Source organism: Canis lupus, chromosome 13 (assembly GCF_003254725.2).
Source record: "Canis lupus dingo isolate Sandy chromosome 13, ASM325472v2, whole genome shotgun sequence".
NCBI classification, from domain to species: Eukaryota; Metazoa; Chordata; class Mammalia; order Carnivora; family Canidae; genus Canis; species Canis lupus.
In genome coordinates this window covers 39,198,659-39,221,739 of record NC_064255.1, presented here as the reverse complement: position 1 = coordinate 39,221,739, position 23,081 = coordinate 39,198,659, and the positions used below count along the sequence as shown (strand labels likewise).

The 23,081-nt window shown below is 48.9% G+C and overlaps 1 long non-coding RNA gene across 2 annotated transcripts; it reads right to left on the bottom strand.

Annotated features, from left to right (window-relative positions):
* Positions 1–8,467: 8,467 nt before the first annotated feature.
* On the bottom strand, positions 8,468–15,647 carry LOC112662230 (uncharacterized). 2 transcript variants are annotated; one of them, XR_003138274.3, is made up of 4 exons: positions 15,493–15,647; positions 14,379–14,550; positions 13,532–13,666; positions 8,468–8,951 (listed from the first exon to the last, which is right to left on the bottom strand). It is a non-coding gene; the product is annotated as an uncharacterized LOC112662230 (long non-coding RNA). The 2 variants fall into 2 exon arrangements; XR_003138275.3 differs by lacking the exon at positions 14,379–14,550 and having other exon boundaries at positions 8,469–8,951; positions 15,493–15,629.
* Positions 15,648–23,081: the final 7,434 nt, after the last annotated feature.

Below are 23,081 nucleotides of genomic sequence, written 5' to 3'. Positions count from 1 at the left end.
CCTTTGGAAATGGAGAGGGGGGCACAGTGGGCTTAAAAGGCACAGCATATGCAAAGGCTGAAAGGTCAAGAACCAAAACTAAGCCCCAGAATGCAAAGGGCCTTCAGAGAACTGTGCGGTTGAGGGGTGCGTCGCACAGGGCCGTTGCACAAGTCATCCCCGGGGGCCACGCTGTGGCTTTGCTCTGAGTCCAGGCGGACTCGGTGAAGAGTTTTGAGTAAGCAAGTGGCCCAGTCCGGAGTCTATTGCCCTGGAGGGTGGAGAACAGATTGCAACGGGGCTGGGGGAAGGCATTAGAGACTGAGATGCCGGGTATGGGGCCGCGGTGGTAGAGCGCGTGAAAACTCATGGTGGCCCAAAGTAAACAAGACAGAAGTAGGCAGAGGGAGAAGCATGAGGAGGTGGGGGTCTCTGAGGCTGAGGAGAGATGATGGGAGCGGGCTGGTGAGGGGGCAGGTGTTCAGCAGAGGCCCTCCTGGCAGGATCAGAAAGCTGACAAAGCCAGCCCGGGGTGTCCTACGTCCCCGCAGGGACCCCCTCGTGTGCGCCATATACCGTCCCTCCTTCACTCGCTTCTCCCCAAGGTCTCAGCTCTGATCCCTTCTCTTGCTGCTCTTCTCCGTCCACGCCTTCCACCGGTGCTTTCCCACCCTTCGCCGGGGATCTCTTCGATTCAAGCCCACTCAACATTTTGAAACATTTTTCCCGAGAAAGCAAAGACTGTATCTGTGACTTGCATCGGTCACCGTAAGCCCATTTCCGGGACTTCCTGCAGACCAGACACCAGCCAAGCCACTTCAGAGACTCCCGGGGGTTGCTCAAAAGCCAACCAGAGCTTCCGGTTCCCAGTATCCTTACAACGGTTGACATGATTCAAGAAAAAAGGGGAAGGAGTCACGTTTTAAATAGTCTCTTACCAGAAGTCAGGTGTGTGTGGTTCTCTGCTCGGTGTTTCGAAATCCTGAGCCTGGAGAGCGGGCTCGTTGGTGACCCTCTTACTCACAGAGCTGCGGGTTGGTGGGGGGGGGGTCCCGGACGTCGTTTGTCTACAGTGACGAGTAACGGCTTAAGATCTCTTTTACGGCACCAACGGTCCCCCCTTCCCTTGGAGACAACTCTTACTCCACTTCGTGGGGCTCCACTGGGAGTCCGCCCTCGTGTTTTCCTTCTCCGGCCGCAGGGACAGGCACCTGGCCCAGATCGACCCAATCACGGTGCCCCTTCCTCCCGACGAGTGACTAATCCAAGCATTGGTATGTGACCCATTGGGCCGCTCGTGGTTTTCCCTGGGATCGGTCAATCGATGCCGGGCGAGAGAAGGGATCCCTGCGTCGTGGGTGCTGCTAAGCCCGGAAAATGTGCGTAGAGATCCGTCGGTATCAATTTTCCTTGGCAGGGGGCGAAAGCTCGTCCTGGTAACAGAATATCGTGTTGACCCCCAGAGAGAGACGGAGCTGGAACATGGGGTGGGAGAGCTGGGGTGGCGTCAGGTTGGCTCCTGGGAGAGCTGGCGTGGCAGTGCCCCCGAGGCTCTCGCCTTACTCCCACGAGCTGCCACTGGTTTCTCGGCTCCGTGGACCAGGGCGCTCCTCATCTGGTGAGGTTGGCTGCAGGTGGCCTGCTGTCACTGTGGGCTCCCCGCTGCACACGGCCGCTTCCTCGCGATCGTCGTTGCCAGTTGAGCCGAGAGCTCGTGGGTTCACTCGAAGTGGTATGCTCCCCATCTGGGTGGACATTCGCATTTTGCCCAGGGCCTTCCAGAACGAATGCTTTGACGTGAGTGGCGGGAGCGGCTCTGGGCAGGGTCGCGAGCCACGGGTGGGGAGGTCCTCTGGGGCACCTCTGCCGAGCTCGGGGCCGCGGAGCAGAGCCCCCACTTCCAGCCCGTTCTGTGTGCGAGGTCCGCCGTGGGGTAGCTGGGAGGACGGACGCGGTGGGCCCACTGGAGGTCAGGACTGTGTTTCCCGGGCCCGGGCCCGGGCCCGTCCACCGCAGGAGACCCGCCCCGAGAACAGTTGCTCCGCATACCCCCGCACTTCAGGGAAGGACAGTTTGCGACTAATTACTTCCCGTGAAAATACCCCAACACAATTTTGTTCATGATTAAAATTTTCCAATAATAGATTTATCTTCCCCATTAAGCAATACATTATTCTCCCACGAAACACACAGCGAACTAGAATTACTAGGCACTGTTTATATTAAATTGTTGCTTAATAAATTAAAACTCCTATGGTTATGAATAAACTAGGTCATCTGCACATTTTGTAAATTAGTAGTTCCTTGTAGTTATTCTCTCCTGGTCAAAGCCTAAAAGAGGGGGAGAGAAAAAAATGATTATCATTATTATTTTATTGTTTTCAAGCAAAGTACTGCTCTCTGCACTGTAGTTTAAAATAAGCCACTCAATCTAATACAGTAGAATCAATATCGTTGAGTATCAATCAATACGGATGAATTTTAAAGGCAATGGTCTATAAACTTTTAAAGTCACATTAAAAGCTACATCTACTTGGATATGTAAGATCTGATAAATAACCAACCTCAGAGTCTTGATGCAACAAGCCTGGTCCGCAATGATTTTAATTATTGATCAAAATGTTTTTTTTTTTTTTCCTGCTACAACTTTTGGGTCAGTTGAGAAGCTTTTTTTTTTTTTTTTTTTTCTGACTTAGGGAAAGGCAACTTCTCCTCTGTCAGCTTTTAAATTTGAGATGAGTAATAGAGATTTTCTGAGGTCATATCAAAAATGGTTGACGCTATTAAATCGCTTGCAAGGACTCCTCAAGTTACAAAATCCTTACATACGGAATCATATAATGCTGATCAACTGCTGCGCTCCATTTTGCTGTGTTTAAGTCCCCCCAGCCGTTCCAAGGTCACCGGGACGACAGCCAGGCCACACTCAGACAACTGCACCTGGTGGTACATGGAGCTGTTGGAACCCGTGTATTTAGCACACACGTTCCTCCTTTTTAGTCTTGAAGGGCGAACATACTGAGTCTACTGGGCTCCCCCCTCATCCTTGTTTCCAAACAGCTAGAGTTCAGTTATTATTTTTTTTTTAGATTTTATTTAATTATTCATGAGAGACCCAGAGAGAGAGGCAGAGACTCAGGCAGAGGGAGAAGCAGTCTCCATGCAGGGAGCCCGACGCGGGACTCGATCCCGGGTCTCCAGGATCACGCCCTGCGCTGAAGGTGGTGTTAAGCCGCTGGGCCCCACCCCCAGCTGCCAAGTTATTATTATTTTTTTAAAGATTTTATTTATTTGCTTCACAGAGAGAGAGCACAAGCCGGCAGTGGAGGGCAGGAGAGGGAGAAGCAGGCTCCCGCCTGAGCAGGGAGCCCGACGCGGGGCTTGGGCCCAGGATCACGACCCGACCCGAAGCAGACGCCTCACGGGCTGAGCCACCCAGGCGCCCCTACACGGGTGTTCTCTATGAACACATTCCTCCGTGTTCTTGCTCTTCGACTATTGTCCGGCACCTCAGGAGTCTCTGTGTCTTTGCCGAGCAATTTCTCTCCTATAGAACCTTCTCTGGGATCCCTGGGTGGCGCAGTGCTTTGGCGCCTGCCTTTGGCCCAGGGCGCGATCCTGGAGACCTGGGATCGAATCCCACGTCGGGCTCCCAGTGCATGGAGCCTGCTTCTCCCTCTGCCTGTGTCTCTGCCTCTCTCTCTCTCTCTGTGTGACTATCATGAATAAATAAAAATTAAAAAAAAATTAAAAAAAAAGAAGCTTCTCCACTTCTCTGTCCACTGTGGGACCAAAAAAAAAAAAGAAAGAAACAAAATGAGACAAAAAACTTTACCATGTCTAATATATACAAGAATAGTGCTGATAGTAATAAGGAAAACAAAAGTCAAACATTAAAACTGTAGGGCCCCTGGGGGGCTCAGTGGCTGAGCATCTGCTTTCAGCCCAGGGCGTGACCCCGGAATCCCGGGATCTAGTCCCACGTCGGGCTCCCTGCATGGAGCCTGCTTCTCCCTCTGCCTGTGTTTCTGCTTCTCTCTCTCTCTTTCATGGATAAATAAATAAAATATTTAAAAAGAAATAAACAGGAGAAACTACTGCTTCATGGGGTTGGAAGTCAGGTTTTGCTAGACTTTAAAGGAATAATATTTTCTTTGAAAAAATACTCTTTTTTGGAAGAACCTAGTCAACTACGATGATAAAATAAGTAAAAAGCGCACATTTTGGGGCAGCCTGGGTGGCTCAGCAGTTTAGTGCTGCTTTCAGGCAAGGGTGTGATCCTAGAGAGCCGGGATCGAGTCCTGCATCGGGCTCCCTGCATGGAGCCTGCTTCTCTCTCTGCCTGTGTCTCTGCCTCTCTCTCTCTGTCTCTCTCTCATGAATAAATAAATAAAATATTTTTTAAAAAACGCACATTTTCATGCGTGCCTCATCTTCCTGAATCCTCTGAATAGATTTTCACATTTTGCAAACCCACACACTTGAACTTCTGTTAAAGAAAAACCAAAACAGAGGCCACGGAAGGAGCACCCCGCAAGTGGCCCGCTGCCGCCTTGCGACCCAGCCCCAACCCACGCGGGTTTCCCCAGTCGCTTCCGGTGACCTGGGTCTAGGCTGGTGGCCCAAGGGGAGCGCAGCTCTGGGCCACCGCCTGGAGCCCTGGAGCCCAGGGCACTTGCTTTGTCACTGAGCTGGAACTGTCCCAGCCTCAGCGCTCGCTGGGCGCTCGGTCACCGCTCCTCGGGGTGCAAGGGAAGCCCTGTCATCTGACTTTTTTTTTTATAAATTTATTTTTTATTGGTGTTCAATTTGCCAGCATATAGCATAACACCCAGTGCTCATCCCATCAAGTGTCCCCCTCAGTGCCCGTCACCTAGTCACCCCCACCCCCCGCCCACCTCCCCTTCTACCACCCCTAGTTCGTTTCCCAGAGTTAGGACTTTGACGCCTGTTTACCTGAAATGTCCTTTCACTCTGGAGTCTAGAAACGACTGCAACTGGGCATGACTCAAGGCGGCCACGCTGGGTTTTATTTTTTATTTATTTTTTTTAAAGATTTTATGTATTCATTCATAGAGAGAGAGAGAGAGAGAGAGGCAGAGACACAGGCAGAGGAAGAAACAGGCTCCATCCAGGGAGCCCGACGTGGGACTCGATCCTGGGACTCCAGGATCAGGCCCTGGGCTGAAGGCAGACGTTAAACTACTGAGCCACCCAGGGATCTCCCCACGCTGGTTTTTAAAGCATCAATGAGGGACGAAAGAGAAAAGCATTTTTCTTTCTTTTCCCCTTTCCTTTCCTCCCCTCCCCTCCCCCTCCCCTCTCTTCTCCTCTCTTCTCTTCCCTTCCCTTCCTTTCCCTTCCCTTCCTTATCCTTCCTTCCCTTTCCTTCCTTTTCCTTGTTCCCTTCCCTTCTCTTCCTTATCCTATCCTATCCTTTCCTTTTCTTTATTTCCCTTCCCTTTCCTTCCCTTCTCTTTCCTTTCCTTCCCTTCCCTTGTCTTCCTTATCCTATCCTATCCTTTCCTTCTTTTATTTCTTTTTTCTTTTCTTTTCTTTTCTTTTCTTTTTTTTTTCTTTTCTTCTTTTCTTTTCTTTTTTTCTTTTTTCTTTTTTCTTTTTCCTTCCCTTCCCTTCCCTTCCCTTCCCTTCCCTTCCCTTCCCTTCCCTTCCCTTCCCTTCCCTCCCCTTCCCTCCCCTTCCCTTCTCATCCACAGAAAGTGCAGCAACTATTATGTTGAGGGCACAATCAGCACCAGGTTGAATCCCCCGCCGGGCTGCCGCCGTCTCCCTGGCCATGCACCGTGTTACCGGATTTGACAAGGCCACACGTCTCGGTGAATCCGAAGTGACTTGGACCTCCATGCGCTCCTCCCTCAGCCACTGGCCTTCGGGGCTCTGTCACCAGCCCAGATACTGGTCCTTTTGCACCCGAGAGAGGATGCCTCTCCGTCACTGTGGCTTGGCCCCGATCCCCTGGCCCGTTGCCCTGGTGGGTGCACGCGGTCCCCTGGTATAGGGCCTGCTGACCCTGCACAGCCCCCGAGGCCTCCCCTTGTCGGCCCCCGGCCTGGGGCCCTGTGGGCCCCGCCTCTCCCCGTCCTCGACTGCAGCGGGCCTGTCCACAGGCCCTCACTGTCTCTTGAAGGGCGCCTGGGTGGCCTGCTGCGGTCGTGATCTCGGGGTCCTGGGATCGGGCCCCGCGTCCGGCGCCCTGCTCAGGATGCGCTCTCTCTGTCCCTGAAATAAATAAATAAAGTCTTTTAAAAAAAGAGACTGAAATATAATCTACAAGGGAGTAAAGGCAAATGTCAGAACCGTGAGTGTCTGGCCCGGGTCCTGGGCAGAGGCGGACGCTGGAGGAGGCTGCGCGGGTCACACGGGGCCGGGCCCGCGGCTCTGACGGGGAAGCAACCGTCCTGTGAAAAGTCTCTCGTGTGCTCCTATTACTTGGGCATTATTATTTTTCCAACTTAGATGGATTTTTGCCGGAGGGAGAGCAGAACTGTCATTTCAATGCATCCTTTACTCTCCAGATGAATGTTTTTAAAATAATTGATTCTTTCCCGTCATTAGGGGAAATGGTGCCTGTAAGACAACATGATGTTTACCCACCACCCTAAATACGTCCTTGGGCTGACTTTCACCAAGCCTCTTCTCCTCTCTCTCTCTTTCTTTCTTTTTCTTCCCATTTACTGAAGATTGAAATTATTTCCCCCTGGTGAAGGGAGTGGTTTCACCTTCTACTTGGTCCTGATGGGTCATTTCTTCTTACTAGAAAAAAAATTCTTTTTTTCTTGTACATTACTACTTTGACTTTTATCGAATTCTCGGTAAATTCAGTCAGGAGGAGAGGTGATGTGAAAGGGCGCTTTGTTTGGATGGCGGTGGCGTTCCAGTATTCCCGGGGCTACCCTCGGAAAAACCCCTAAGTGGAATTTCACGGAACCTTTAGTCCCTCCCACGTAGCCTGTCCCTGTGACTAAAATTGACCCTGGAAGCTGGAAAACTGCTGCTCATTGGCCACTTCCTCCCTCAATTAGTGTATTTTTAATAACGCCGCAGCCTTGCCATGCCGGGCAGCCAGTGAACGTTAAAGGGAAATAATCATCCTGTAATTCAGACTGGGAGGAAACAGTCATTTCTAATTATTGGTTCTCTAATGGAATTAAGGATCTGGCTTGGGCTGCAGCCTCCACACAGCTGCTGTTTCCGCTGATTCTTACTTTTGACGGAAAAGGCGAAGCCCGCCAGCCCGGCCACGCGCTGCCTCCTGCCACGGAAGACCCCTGGCAGGGTTTCGGCGATCTGGGCGGCGGACCAGGCTCGGAGAGCTGGCGCCTCTCAGGTCCTGGGCTCGAGACAGTCGTCGGGGATTATTATCTCCGGAGGCGGCCGGGGACACTTGCCCGCGCTCAGCGCCCGCGTCTCGCTCTGGAGGGCCCGTCGTGCTGAGCTGCTTAGGATGCGGACACGATTTTCTTGCTCCCCCCAAAAGACCCTTTTCGTCCTCGCCCTGCTTGGCCTTTGTCACAAAGACATGTGATGGCGTCGCCGGGTTTAATCTAACGTCCCCTGCCCGGGGATGCAGAGGACCACGTTTTCTGGTTTCCCCATAGTTCATGTGGAACCTCCTTCTGGCCCTGGCAGGTTTGGGGAGAGCTGCGGGCGACGGCTGTGCCAAGGCCCCTAGGGCACGGGGACCCCCTGAGAGCTGCCCCCCGTTGGGGCTCCGGGTCCTTCTCTTCATGGGCGGAGACACGGGATGAACGTGGCCCGGCCCCTGGGGCGAGGGCTCCGCGTGGGCCTCCTCAGGGCCCTGCGAGCCCGGGGCCCAGGGCAGGGAGCCCCCAGTGCTCCCGCCGTGGCTGGGGCGGGGTTCTGTTACGACGTCATCACCAGCCTGTTCTGGCTTCCAGCCTGGCCGGCGGCACCTGACCCTGCCAACCTTTCCTGGATCGTGCGAGTCAGAGGTGTCCTTGGGGCGTCTGGGGGGTTAAGTGCCGTGGGACTCCGGATTCCCGCTCAAGTCGGGAGCCCGGGGGTCCTGAGCTCGAGCCCTTGTCTGACCCCGTGCTCTGGGCGGCGTCTGCTCGGGCGTCTCTCTCTCCCTCTCCCCCTGCCCCTCCGCTGACTTGCTAATAAATAAATCTTAAAAAGGAACAAAAAAAGAGCTCTCCTGATTTTCCTGTGACCCCTTTGACCTCATCCCCGCGGCCTCCCATTAAGCTTCTTCTTCCCAATCCCAATCTTTAAATTTCAGAGTTTCTCAGTTTTCTACCCTGGCCTCTCATGTCCTCTCACTCTCCTCGGTCTCCCTAGAGCAGCTGCCACACGACGGGGATGCTCCGGCCTCCATCTCGAGTCCAGGCTTCTCTCCTAACTTACAGATCCCTACCCGTGTCCCCCTCCTCCTGGACGTCTCCTATGGATCTGAAGCTCCGTCGACTCGAAATTCAGCTTAAAATCCCTCTTTCAAGATGGCTCCTCCTCTAGTTTTTTATTTTATTTTATTTTATTTGTTTGTTTCTCAATTCTCAGCGAGCACTAGCACCGTGGACGGTAGCTCTTCTCCAAAGAGGCCCCGGGGACCCAGACCTCCCACATTCATACTCCTGTCCACATCACCCCACATTGACTCTCTTTGGCCCCGTGACCCACTTTAACCAAAAGAATGTGGTGGAAATGGGACACGGCACCAACAGCTTCTACGTTGGCCCTTTTGGGAGCGTTGAACCGCCACCTCCGATGTCCAGCTGCCCTTCTGGAGAGTCTCCAGGGCAACACTGAGGCCCTGGGTCTACATGGAAGGAAGGCAGAGGCCCAGGTATCCCAACACTCCAGATGAGCCAGTTTCCCAGGCACCTGTGACAAGGCCTGGACATGTGCTGAAGCCTCCTTGGCTGCTCTAACCCAAGCTTCAGGGCGACTGCAAACAGGAGAGAGTCCCAATCATCAGAGGAGCCATCCAGCTGTGCACCATCAGTGGAGAGAATCATGCAAAATAATAAAACAGTTGTTTATAAATAATAATAAATAATAATAAACAGTTGTTTATAAATAATAATAAACTGTTGTTTATAAATAATAAATAATAATAAACAGTTGCTTATCAATGATAATAAATAATAATAAACTGTTGTTTAGCTATTCAGTGTTGAGTGGTTCGTTATACAGCAACACGGACAACTGAAACACTATGTGCCCAGACGCCTGGCAATCCTCTTTTCATTTCTCCCCTTCATCCTCCACATTGGGGTTCCAGCCCCTTTGATGATGCCTCCTAAATATTTCTTGAATAGCACGTCCCCCCCACCCCCATGCCACTGCCCATTCCAGATCCCCCTTCTCCAGCATTGGATGCCTCCTGTAGCAACAGGAATCATCTAAAATGCTAATATGATTATGGTTTATGCTGGCCATCTAGAACTTTCTCATCGATCTCTATGGTTTTTAGGATAAAGTCCAATCCTCTAACCATTGCTTACAAATCTGTGCAGGCTCTTGTCCCTGCCTATTTTGCAGCTTCACCTTATGTGACTCTACATTACCAATCATCCTTGATTTGTTTCAATTTTTTCAGGGTATCATGTTGTCTCTTGATTCCTTTTGCTTTTTTCCTTGTTGTTCTTTCTACCGAAAATACTTTCTCCTGTGGTCATCCCTTCCCCTTTCTCCTTTTTTCAAATTCCTGCTCATCCTTCAGGTCTTAGTTTAAATATCATTTCCTCCTGGGAGCCTTCTCTGATCCTCCAAGCCTGGATTTGTTGTCCCTGCCAAGTGCTCCCATATCATTCATCAATTCTTTCATTCATCAAATTTTTATTGAGCTTATACTATGAGTCATACACTGTGTCATCCTTCCCCTATAATAGCACTCATCATCCTGTTCTGTAATTATTTGTTTGTCTGGCTCTGCCGTGAGCCTGCAGGCTTGTCAAGGGAAAAGACTCTGTTTATCTCATTCTACTTTGTACCCCTGGTGTTTAGCACGTAATAGATGCTCAGTGCACATGTAATGAATAAGTGAAACTAAAGTCAGTCTCCCCAGATGGTATGGCTAGTGGAAGGAAATAATTATTCAATACATACTTGTTTCTGATAAACAAACCACCTAATATTTTATTTTATTTTATTTTATTTATTTTATTTTATTTTATTTTATTTATTTAATTTTATTTTTTTTACCACCTAATAGTGAATATTTGGCAATAAAAAAGTTCATGGTTTACTGGAGACAAAGTACAATTTTCAGGGACAAATCAGGATAAAGACTCAAGTCCAGTTTGGCTTTCTCAAAGTATAGTTATTTACAAATTAAGGGGCTATAGTAGAGACCACTGAGTGTTAAGCCAGCGGCTTTGATTCTGGCCCATTGCAAACATCGGGCTAGATAGGAAAGCTAAAGCCAGAGAGTCACTGCATCATTTATTTCACAGACAGCACTGGTGTCTGGGTACTACTCTGAGAACAGCTTAAATATATTTGCTACAGAAAGATAGGATGTGAGGAATATCTTTATCCCAAAGACCAAGCATGCCTCAATGATGAGTGGTTTCCAGGGTGCTTAGACCTGGTAATTGTGGGTCCCTCCCAAGAAGGACTGTCCCCCCGTTGGCTGTTAGGGAGCTTGGAGAATGCTGGGTAAGTCAGTTTCAGATAATTGCCTCGCATTCATGGCCCCATTTTAGGGTGATTTCTGCAACAAACCTGGAGCAGCCACCAAAGCATAGGGGGCAGACAAACAGGCAGAGCCCCCGCCACCGTGGAACATGCGTTGGCAGCCATCGGTGGCTGTTTCTGGCCAGCGAGGTTCTTGTATTCATCGCAAAGACTTTCTACTTTTAGCCTAATTTTGGTAGTCCTTTGGCGTGTCCAGGAAGCCACCCCAAGCCCCTTTTGAAAGCATGTCGGCTGCAAATAGACATTTCATGTAACAGCTGTTTATTAAATTAAAATGGAGGCTTTATTCCAAAGACTAGTTTCTTTGGATATGGGGAATAAGTGTGAACTGTATTTTTCTATGGCTTCTGAAATTTTTTTTTCATTGAGAATATATATATATTTTTTACAGCAAGAAGTAACAACATAACAATTAATAGCATACGGGGGTAGAAGAGATCTTAATAGTTATTTTGCTATGCCTGTCATCATACACTTGGGAAGGTAAGACTCAGAGAAGATGTGATGACATGCAAACATTAGTCAAAAGTGAGCTTTTGTTTAGTATTTCGAATTAGATGTCAATACAGCTTATATCATCAGGAAAAGGGGAAAGCTTTGACTTCCTGGCCATGTTTGGAAGACTGTTTAAGACTATCTGCACCCCAAATCTGACAAATTGGCTCATCATTGGAGATAAATGCCTCTGACATCTGTATCTGAACTTGGATTATACATGATTCTTTTGGGGCATTTGAATAATAAAGCCTGAGTTAGCGTCTTAGTTTGCTGGGGCTGCGGTGGCAAAGCACCACAAACTGGGGGTCTTAAAAATCAGAAATTTATTGTCTCGTGGTTTGGGAGCCAGAAATCTGAGATGAAGATGTTGGCAGGATTGGTTCTTTCTGTTGGCTGTGAGAGCATCTGTTCCTTGCCTCTCCCCTAGATTTTGGCATTTTACAGGCAATCTTCGGGTTCCCTGGCTTGTAGAAGTGTCAGCACAATCTCTGTGTTCATGTGCACATGACACTCTCCCTGCGTGCATGTGTCTGTGTTCAAATTTGTTCTTTTTATGAGGCTACCAGTCATATTACCAGAGGCCCAGCCTACTCTAATATGGCCTCATCTTAGCTGACTCCATCTGCAAGGAGCTTATTCCCAAATAAGATCGCATTTGTAGGTACTGGGCAATAGGACTCCAACATACAGATTTTGAGGGGGACACAATTCAGCCTATAATAGTGTTATAGAAAAGAGGATATTACGGTGCGGATGGGTGGCTAAGACACTTGGTAGCGGGCCTATTCTGAGCGGCGAGTTCTGGACAAAGTCAGGTAGGAGAGATTTGCTTGAAGTTTAGACTTGTGTCTCAGGGGATCAGTTCTTTGTAGCACAGACCCAAGCCGAAGGGTCTGTCCGCTCGTGGCCCCTGGGAATTTCGCGGCTGCCATGCCTCAAGTCCAGACCCCGCTATCTGGGTTTCTCTGGTGGAAGGGTCTTCTCTGACCCTCCAGGCTGTGGGAGGTGGATAGTTACCATTTGGTACGCTGTTTTTTGGCACCAGAATGATGAATGGACTTATATTTTATTTTCAATAAGTAGGCAGGTCTATTGCACTGAGTAATTTAAGAAGTAAAATGACCATTATGCCAGTATTTAAAAAGACTCAAAACTCTAAAAGCAAAATTCAAAAATCTCTTCTACTCCTAAGCCCTCACATTCTAGGGAAGGGGCCAACCTTTGAGACTGTGGATTTGAGATATATGCACCCCCACGTGATTACAGAATTATTCACAATAACCTAAATATGGAAGCAACTTAGGTATTCATCAATAAACAAATAGAGGGACGCCCGGGTGGCTCAGCAGTTGAGCGTCTGCCTGTGGCTCATGTCATGGCCTCAGGGTCCCGGGATCGAGTCCCACGTCGGGCTTCCTGCATGGAGCCTGCTTTTCCCTCTGCCCGTGTCTCTGTGTGTCTCTCATGAATAAATAAATAGAATCTTTGAAAAACCCCAAATAGATAAGGAAATATATATATATATATGTCATATATATAACAGAATATTACACAGGCATAAAAAACGATGAGATTGTGCCATGTAAGACAACAATGAACGGATCTGGAGGGTATTAGCCTAAGTGAAATAAGTCAGACTGAGAAAGTGAGAAAGACCAATATCCTATGATTCCGCTCATAAGTGGAATCTAAAAAACTAAAACCCCACCAAAAACGAGTGAATAGATAAACAAAAAGCAGAACCAAACCTATAAATACAGAGGATACACTGATGGTTGTGAGGGCAGGGAGATGGGCAGTTGGGGGGAGTGGGTGAAGGGGCGGGGGAGGCACAGGCTCGTTATGGAACGAGCAGATCATGGGAATGTGGTCAAGGACATCGTAATCGGGACGCAAGGGGACAGAGGCAACTGCCCTTGCCCTGAGCCCAGCATCACGTATAAACTTGTAGAACCGTTAAATCGTACACCCAAAACTCCCTGTAACATGATGTGTCAACCATACAAAAAAAAAAAAAAAGACTGTGGTTTTGAAACTATTCAGGATAAAGAGAAAAATGAGTTGTAGAGTCCCCCCCAACTTTTCTTAAAGCCCGAAGCTTGGGAAGTGAATGAATAATCGGGTGCCAGAATTTGCTGAAATTACCTATTTTCTCAATTGCTTCATTCATCACTCTTATTTTATAGACAAATACGAAGTACCTGCGCTCGACATTGGAGACATGCTCTTTCTGTAAAGAGATGCACAACGAAGTCTTTAAAAAATATTAAGGGAAGTTTTAAATACGTTAGGGGGTGACTGTGGAGTATTGCGATAGAGTCTTCCCTGAGGAGTACCCCCCCCCGCCCCCCCCCCACCCCTGAGCACGTACCTGGAGCTCCAGCGAGGCACCAGCCTGCAGAACGCGGCCATTCCCAGCCCTGAGCAGGAATCGGAGACCTCCACATCCTACTTTATGTAAGAGAATTAGCAGAAACTCATCTCAGTGGGCCTTCAAAAGAGGAAACTAAAAAAATAAATAAAAAATAAAATAAAATAAAATAAAAATAAATAATAAAAAAGAGGAAACTAAGCAGACAGCCTCGTTAATTTAGCATATAGACTTGGAATGCGGCACAACATCCATCATCTCATCAAAATTCAATTAAAACATGGGTTACTGGCCAAAGAAAAGGAGCCAATTTTCTCTCTCCCTCCCTCCCTGCCTCTCTCCTTCTCTCTCCCTTTCTCTCCCTGTCTCTCTCTCTCTCTTTTTGGAAGAGTTCTTGGAACATCACTAAGCCCTTAATGGTTCTTTCATTATGGGAGCCAATTTAAAAGGATAGTTTGAGCATTTGAATGACCCCTAACATTAGAAATTAGAACTTGAGCAGTTACACAATTGCTCTTAATTTAAAGCACTCTGGCGCTAGCCATAGTGGGCAGGGAAGGAGCATATTTAAAAGTCTTCTTTTTAAGGACTTTTGATATCATTATAAAACTCTTTGGATCCTACAGGATCTTCTTTTATATGGCAGAGAATGTGTAGCGGTGATTATCCACTTAGCTCAGACCCACTCCACAATTTAAAAAAAAAATGTTATTTGCTAACATACAACCAGACTTCACACAGGGAGAGGGTAAGCCCACAGGTCCTGTAACACGATTTGCAGTGTTAAATGTAATTGGGTCTCAAATTTTAAGCAGTTAAATGTCTTAATTTGTTCTTTTCTTCCTACCATAATATAATGAGGATAAACTTTGACACACAGCAGCTCTGCAAAGAGAAGATTTCTCCTCGTTCATTGTTTCTCAAACCAATCTTCTTTCCTGAAATTTGATTTCCGAAGTGCCTTACAGTCCTTAAGCCAGGTGGGCGGCAAGGAGTCCACTCGGAACATTCATAATCATCTGAAATAAAAGCACGCTCCAGAAGCCAGACGCACTTAAGACAATCAAATGGGGTTAGTCACCAAGTAGAAATAACTCTCTTAACCTCTCGCTAATTCTGCCCAGGAGCCAACCGACTGCAGCTCAGGTTGCTGAAGGGAATCACCTTGGCCCTGAAATAAATAGTATGAATCTCTGTGGGTTCAGTATGTACGTGTTGCCTCATCCACACAATTCATTTTTCTGGTGCTCCGGCCCCAATATTGTCAATTGGAGATTTGCCTCGTGGCTTGAAGAAGGAAAACCACAGTACGCCGTCCAAGGGACCCAGACGAAGCCTCTCTGTACAGGCCTTTCGAGCCCAGACTTCAACCCTAAATACTGAATGTGATATTTTTTTCCATATCAGTCAGCCTTCCAGCCCCGGGAAAAGTCAATGGAGACAGTGATTCTTAGATTCTTAGAAAAATCAAAGAAACGCCACGTGCGATTCGGGGAGGGAAACCATGGATTTGGATTTGACCACACCTGGCTGTGTTTTTGTTTGTTTTTCAACCAAATTGGGTCTGGCACACACGTTTCCCATTACCTGGTCAGCCCGAGGAGTAGGCTTCATTGCCCTTGTAAATAGGAGACCTGTCACACTCTATCAAGAAAGCCGACTTTCTAGAATTTTTTATGAGGTAGAAGTAACTGTTGACTTAAAAAGAGACATCAAATCTCTTCCTTTTGTTTTTGTTTCCTCCTAAATAGGCAGGTCAGGAGTTTGGTGTGGACGAAGAATAAACGAGACAAAAGTAAAACCAATGATAGTATTTAAAAAAAAAACAATGATATTAAAGGCAAAGAAGGTGTTACTAAGGAAAAACTACAGAACCTTTTAAATTTTGACCTTAAAACAAGTATAATCATATATTAAAAAAAAAAAATCCCAAGTACTTCCAGGAATGTAATTGTAAGTACCTGTGCTCATTTTAATGTGATTTTTGGGGTGTGCCACAGACCAATGTTTCTGCCTCAGTTGGAAAGCCTCTCCATTCCAAGTGACGGAAAGACCAACTCGCCTCGCCTTAAACAATAACGGAGTTAATAGGTTCCGTGGAACTCCGGGGGTGTGAGTTTCAGAATGGTTAGCTCCATGATGTCATCGTTGACTCTGTTGCTTCCATTTTTTTTTTCAGAGCTCTATCTTCCGTCGACAGTGTGGGCTTCACCCTAGGCCTGGACCCCTTGAAGTTATAGGATATCTGTCGGTACAAGTAGATTCACGTGCTTCCTTTTTCTTATCTGGGAAAGATAAGTTGCTCTCCTCAACTACCTAACAGACGTTCTGAGATTCCCGCTGACCCAGCCATCGATTGGCTTAAGCCAAGGCCACTGAAGCCAACGTCCACGGCAAACGGGGTGGGATGATCCCGATGGATCCTAACAATCAGACTTGAGCCCTGGGGCTGATGGAGGGGTTAATTCCACCTAAACTTCATGACTGCTGTAGAATGGGTGTGGGGAAGGTAACGCTGGACACTGAGCTCAGGCGCCCCCACCTTTGGGGTGTCCGTTACCGTAGGCAGTGAAGAACACAATGATGCCTTTAAAGTTATTAGAAATCTCAGTGTTTTTATTTATTGAGGCCCCTTTCTGAGAGCTATTACAGAAGGAGAGGTTGTGAGGTTGTTCAACGGTTTCCTCACTTATGTCACTCAGACTTTTCTTCTATGAGTCACGTAAAAGCTTACTGAGGTGCATACGAGTTCAATTCAAAGTCAAAAATCATTCTCAAATTCTATGCAAAAAGGGGGGCATTTGGGGGGCTCAGTGGCTGAGCGTCTGCCTTGGGCTCAGGGCATGACCCCGGGTCCCAGGATCGAGTCCCGCATCGGGTCCCTGCATGGAGCCTGCTTCTCCCTCTGCCTGTGTCTCTGCCTCTCTCTCTGTGTCTCTCGTGAGTGAATGGATAAAATCTTTAAAAGAAATAAATGATGCATTAAAGAAAAAGACATTTCTTGGCCTTACTCCACCCCTCCATTTTTTACAAAAAAAAAAAAAAGCCCAAGAAGTTAGGCAAGGGCAAGTGATAAACCCCGCCCTTCAAAAGATTCTCCAGACAGAAAAAACAACGGCCCGCATTGGCCACTCTTCCGAAACAACCAGGTGAGATGACCCGGAATGGATTCCCGTGTAGCTGGTCAGCTACGGCCAGTATCAGCCCCTGGCCCCAGCTCCTCGACTTTCAGACCTTCTTTATTTTGTTGGTCAGAGCAGACTGTCCCAGGCTTTCCCGGTACCACCTCGTGCTGCAAAAGCAAATCTCAAATCTAGGTCAGGGGGTCGCCCGGCCCTAGGATGGGTGGAGGCCCGGCGGCCCGGACAAGGTGCGGGGCGTGAGATCCCTGGGTCCTGTGTCCGGGGCTGTCCTTGAGTGCGGGGTGGAGGGAGGAGGGCAGGGCCTGTTGGGCAGGGGAACCACACTGTCCTCCAGTTTGCCGTCTCTTGGGGTATCGCAAACGTTGTATTTGAGGAATTATCATTCCTGCTCTGAGAAATAAATACTTCTGACCATATTGCTGACAGAGCTCCTCGCGAAAGCACTGCTCTCCCCTGGAACTCTCCAGAAGTCGGCCCCGGAGAACAGCATGCTCGCGGTCCCTGGCCATCCCACAGCTGCCCTGGGCCCTCCCTCACGCAGGCCTCCCGGGGGGACGGAGGGATGGCTGCCGTCCGTGAGCCTGGACGTAAGAAGAAAACACTGCCTAAGACCTGAAAAGACACATCTGCGGGTTATCGAGGTACTTGCATGGCTTCCCAAACGTAGTACTTACTCAGTTAATGTTTCCCCAGGTGTATTCTCTGGAACCCAAGCATCAGAAGAGTTTTCGAGAAGAGTCCGGAATAGAGTTTCCTGATGAAATATATTTGGGGGAAAAAATGGGCTACTGCAGAAAGGCTCAGGCTTTTGGTCTGTATTCTCTGTCCCCAAGAAAAGGGATATGGGGCGCTGTCCCCACTAGTTTGACCATGGAATTCTTTTCTTTTTTTTTTTTTTTAAAGATTTTATTTATTCATGAGTGACAGAGAGAGAGAGAGAGGCAGAGACACAAGCAGGCTCCATGCAGAGGCTCCATGTAGGGACCCGATGCGGGACTCGATCCTGGGTCCCCAGGATCAGGCCCTGGGCTGGAGGCAGGTGCTAAACCTCTGAGCCACCCGGGCTGCCCATGGAATTCTTTTCTGGAAGAGTGTTTCATGTCACGCATCTGAGGAACACACTTTGGGGAAAGCTTAGCATGTCCGATCACCACGTTCCTAGGACCCTAGCATCTGCCCGTCTTCCGATGGCCTTCCTTACCAGCTGTGCTGGGACTTGGTTCCACGACACAACCCCCAAGAAAAGCTTTGCCAGTTTTTTTTTTTCTCAAGGACTTGTAGGATAGAGAAAGGCCCTCACGCTGTTTTCTCAAGGAGAGCAGATGTGATTCAGAACCGGACACCTCTGATTCATCGTCATTGTCGCATGTCTGAGGGCAGAGGACATTTGCCATTAACCTCTACCTGGATCCCTCCTCCCCCCTTAACCCATATCCTGCTGTGCACACACAAGGTCACAGTGGATGTGGGAGGTGGTCCCGCTGAGGTCTGAGACAGCGGACGCGAGTTGAGGGAGGCGTCCTTCGCAGCCCACTTTGAGGGCCGGGGTGATTCCTGCGCACGGAGGCTGCAGACGGAGCTCAGGGCCTGGGGTCAGCTGCGGGTCCCCGTGAGGATCCAGCCGGCCCTGAGGGCCCACCCTAGCCCCCGCGGGGAGGCTGGCAGGCCGGCGGGCTGCCCCCAGGCCAGTATCACCGGGCCGGGCCCAGCCACTCCGACGAATTCTCTTTGCTTCACCCGAGAACACCTTCCACTGTAGAAATTTTGTAGTCGAATGAAACTCTCATACACGGTCTTACCTGCTGTGGATTTAGGAGAAGCCTTTCTTTCCATATTTTGTAATGCTCTTATTTTTTTTCATACTATAAATGCAATAGGTGGTCAGTGTGGGCAAAACACACAAGGGCATACAGATGGATAGAATCCGAATCACCCATAACCCCACCAATCAGAAGTAACTGCTACTGGTATTTCGGTTTATCTATTTAAATATTTTATTTCTTTTTGATTTTGGCACATTCTTATTTTGCATAGTGGTTTGAGAGTAGTTCTGTGCTCCTTGTGGCCCTAACCATGCGGGCTGGAGCTTATTTTGGGGAGTCCGCTCCCTTTTCTCAGAAGAGCTATACTGATAAGCCTGTCCAGCCATAGAGATACAAGTGCAGCAGGAGGTTTTTTTTTATATTGGCCCCAAATAATCGTAGAATTATTTTATTATTTTATTTTATTTTATTTTATGTGTGTTTTTTTTATTGGAGTTCAATTTGCCATCAAAGAGTGTAATACCCAGTGCTCGTCCCGCCAAGTGCCCCCCCCGTGCCCGTCACCCAGTCACCCCAACCCCCGCCCACCTCCCGTTCCACCACCCCTAGTTCATTTCCCAGAGTCAGGAGTCTCTCTGGTAGAATGATTTTATTTCTGTCACTACCAACACTCAGCAATACCAATGCTAATGGAAACTGAACATTTTTTTAATATGTAGAATAAGTCCTATTTTATTTTTTAAAAATATTTTATTTATTTATCCATGAGAGGCACAGAGAGAGGCAGAGACACAGGCAGAGGGAGAAGCAGGCTCCCTGCAGGGAGCCCAATGTGGGACTCGATCCCAGGACCTGGGTCACGTCCTGAGCCGGAGGTGACGCTCAACCGCTGGGCCCCCGGGTGCCCCTGTCCTATTTGAAGTACATTTTCTGATTTAATTCTCACAACAGCACCGTGTAATCACTCTATTATGCCGTGTCTCCCCCCCACGGAGAGGACGCACACCTGCCAAAGCCACGAGCGGCGAGGGCTGGGGTGGGCCTCCGAGCCCGGACGGGCCCAGGGCAGAGCCTGTGCTCCTTCGATGAATGGAGAAGTGAGCCGCGGCCCTCGGTGAGGGAGAGGCTGCTTCACAGTGGGCTGAGCATGGCCGAGGAAGGCCTTGTGGTCGGAGCCTCGATGTGGCTCCCCCGGCACATCCCTATGCAGGGGTGCCCTCCAAGGGGCAGGGGGGCGGGGGGGGGGGAAGGGCCAGAAGTCGAGTGTGCCTTTCATGCCACAGCTGAGGAGGAAAAGCCCTGGCTCCCCGGGAACAGGTGCGCCCAACGGACTCTAAGAGGCACGATAGGTGCACCGTGGTCTGGGGTTCTGCTTTCTGGCCTAGTACTGGGCTCGGGGCCCTAAGCGGCACGGGAGCTGCTGTAGCCACAGAGCCGGTCAGCTGCTGCCTGGAGAGCAAAGACGCGATGGGCGGGGTCCGCGCTCGGGGCTTAAGCGCCAGAAGGATGGGAACAGGCGAAGAGCAGCAGGAGGCGGCAGCCAGGCCCGGAGGGTGGAAAACCGCAGCCAGGACGAGCTGAAGATCATCGCAAATAACTGCAGTGAGGACCAGACCGCAAGGCCTGTGCACCGGGGCACGCGTCTATATTCGGGTGCTATGCTGAACCTCAGTCCCGTAAGTCTGGACGGCTGGGGACTCCTGGGGTCCATACAGAAGGCAGAACATATGATGTATAATTTACTTATAAAACTGGAATCATTATATGTATCGCTTGATATCATGGCTTTTCACTGTAGTATTTTAGTATATTTTTAAGGGTTTGTTTATTGTTATTTTATTTATTTTGTTTATTGTTATTTTATTTTATTATTTATTGTTATTTTAGAGAGAGAGAGAGAGCACAAGCAGGTGGAGGCGCAGAGGGGGAGAGAGGACCTCAAGCGGACGCCCCACTGAGGACAAAGCCCAACGGGGGCTCCATCTCACGACCCTGAGATCGTGACCTGAGCTGAAATCGTCCGGGGGATGCTTAACCGGCTGAGCCACCCAGGTGCCCTTTGAGGGTCAGTATTTTGACAATTCAAATGAGATATTTTTGAACACGCAATTCTTCAACAGTAGAATGCAATTACGGGGACGGACCACAGTCTTCGCCACTACTTCCCTGTCGCTGGGCGTCTGGGATGTTTTCTGACCGTCCTGCCAATGTAAAGAACACCGTGATTTCACTACCAAAGTACAAAATCCCAGAGACTGTAGCTGATAATGTCATAGTGACATCACATGGAGACGGTGGTGACCGTACTTACCGTGGGACGCCCCGAATGATGCCCCGAATCGTCACATCGCCGCGCTGCCTGCCTGAGCGGACGTGGCGTTGTGTGTGCACCCTGCTCCCCAAGTAAGTATTGGAAAGAAATGAATTCAAAAAAGAAATAACCTAGAATATGACAACGTGGTGAGACAAGGAATCTCATCCTCACCATTTACTAGTCATCTTAACAATAAAATGACACACGAAGAAATGAAGATGTGATTGGAAGGAGATAAAATAATATATATCTATTTTTTTGGTAGATGATGATTGACTTCATAGAAGATGCCCGGGAAATGATAACGTGTTACAACTAATAAGAGTCTCACGGAGTTGATGGCCCCGGAGTAACGTTTAAAAAGGTATTTTTGGATACTAACAAGGCCAATTAGAAAATTATTGTCAAGTTCGATTTTGATCACAATTCCAAAAGGCAATTTGGAGAAATTCGCGGTTTATTCTAAAACTCGTCTGGAGGAGTCAAGGCCAAAAACGGCCGAGACAATTTCGAGAAAGAAAGGAAAACTCTCCTTCTGTCTATCAAGGCACGGCCTGAAAATGCAGTGACTAAGGAGCGCGATGCGGGTGCGGGGGGGCAGACAAATAGCCCGAGTGGAACGGAAAAACGTCCCCAAATCAGCAGGACCAAGGATGAGCTATTTAAGAAGTGGTTCTGGGAAGATAGATGGTCCAGAGGGAAAAACATGAGACTCCACTTTTCTTGATCCAGATGTGAGATTCCAAACTTTAAGGACTGTTAAGAGTGGGGAGCACGAGATATCCACAGAATCGGGGCAGTGAGGGCCTGGGTGGGACTCCGGGGGCCCCAAAGTGCACAAGGGTCTGCGCATCTGTTACGCCCGGTTACAAATGGGCATGACAAAATTCCCAAGATGAGCCACAGGCTGAAAGAATTGGGGTGCCTGTGGCCGATAGGGGCATAGGCTCCAGAACCTTCCCTGAATCCCTAAAAGGTAACAACACAAAGAAAAGCAACTAAGTAGGAGAACTGGCCAAAGGAAGAGGCCGTGATCCCCAGAAGTGAAACCGGACCAACAAGGAAGTGTGAGGACACGCTCGGTGCCACCAGTGCCAGGGGGTGCTGACCAAAGGGGGGGAGCCCCACTTTCCTCCCGCCAGGCAGGCCTAGCACTACGAAGCCCGACAGCAAGTTTTGGGGATGACGCAGGACTGGGTCGTCCACACATGCTCATCACACTATTAGAATCAATCACTTTAAAAAGCAGTCTTGGGGGGCGCCCGGGGGGCTCAGGGATGAGCGTCGGCCTTCAGCTCAGACCGTGACCCTGGGGTCCCAAGATCGAGTCCCGCATCGGGCTCCCCACAGGGAGTCTGCTTCTCCCTCTGCCTGTGGCTCTTCCTCTCTCTCTGTGTGTCTCATGGATAAATAGATAAAATTAAAAAAAAAAAAAAGAAATAAAAAATAAAAAGCATTTTTGGTGGGACGCCCGGGCGGCTCAGTGGGTTGAGCCTCCGACTCCTAGTTTCAGCTCAGGTCAGGTGTCAGGGTCCCGGGGCTGGGGCCGATCCCCTGGCGCGGGATCTGCTGTCGGATTCCCTCTCCCTCCGCCCTCCCTGCCATCGCCTGCGTGCTCTCTCTCTAAGAGAAAAAAAAAAAAACTTAAAAAGAAAAAGCAATTTGATAATATCTAGTGAGGCTGAAGGTACTCCAAACAGAACTTATGAAGGATAAAAAATGAAAAGGCAATAAAGCCGGTACTCCCCGTGTGCGCTCCTTGAGGCATCCCCCTCACCCGCCACCACCTCGAATCCTGAGCTTTGCTTCACTCTTCTCACTATCACGCACCACCCAGGAGACCATATGGTTAATTTTCTATTGTCTTTGACTTTCAGGGCGGTGGTGTCTCCGTGCAGGTCACAGGTGGTGTCCGGTTACATGTGCGCACTTGGTAGTTTGTTCTAGAACATGCCCGTGGGGGCCTGGTGACCGCGTTCTGAGCTTCTCTCCAGTGAGGCTCCGGGATTTACATTTTGGAAGGAAATTCCTACATTCCAGGGTGTGAGCTTCGTGAGCTTCACCAAGATGATGCAGAATCATGTACCAGCATTTACTCTTCAAGACAAAAAAACCTCCTTCACCCGTGAACTACGCCCCCCCCCCACCCGTCTGGCAACCACCAGCTTGTTATCTGTGTTTAAGAGTGGAGTGGCTGTTTTTGTCTCTCTTTTTTCCTTTTTCTGTTCATTTATTTTGTCTCTTAAGTTCCACCTACGGGGGAATCCATATGCTAATCGTCTTCCTCTGGCTGATTTATTTCACTTTAGGGCCAGCGATGTTGTTGCAAG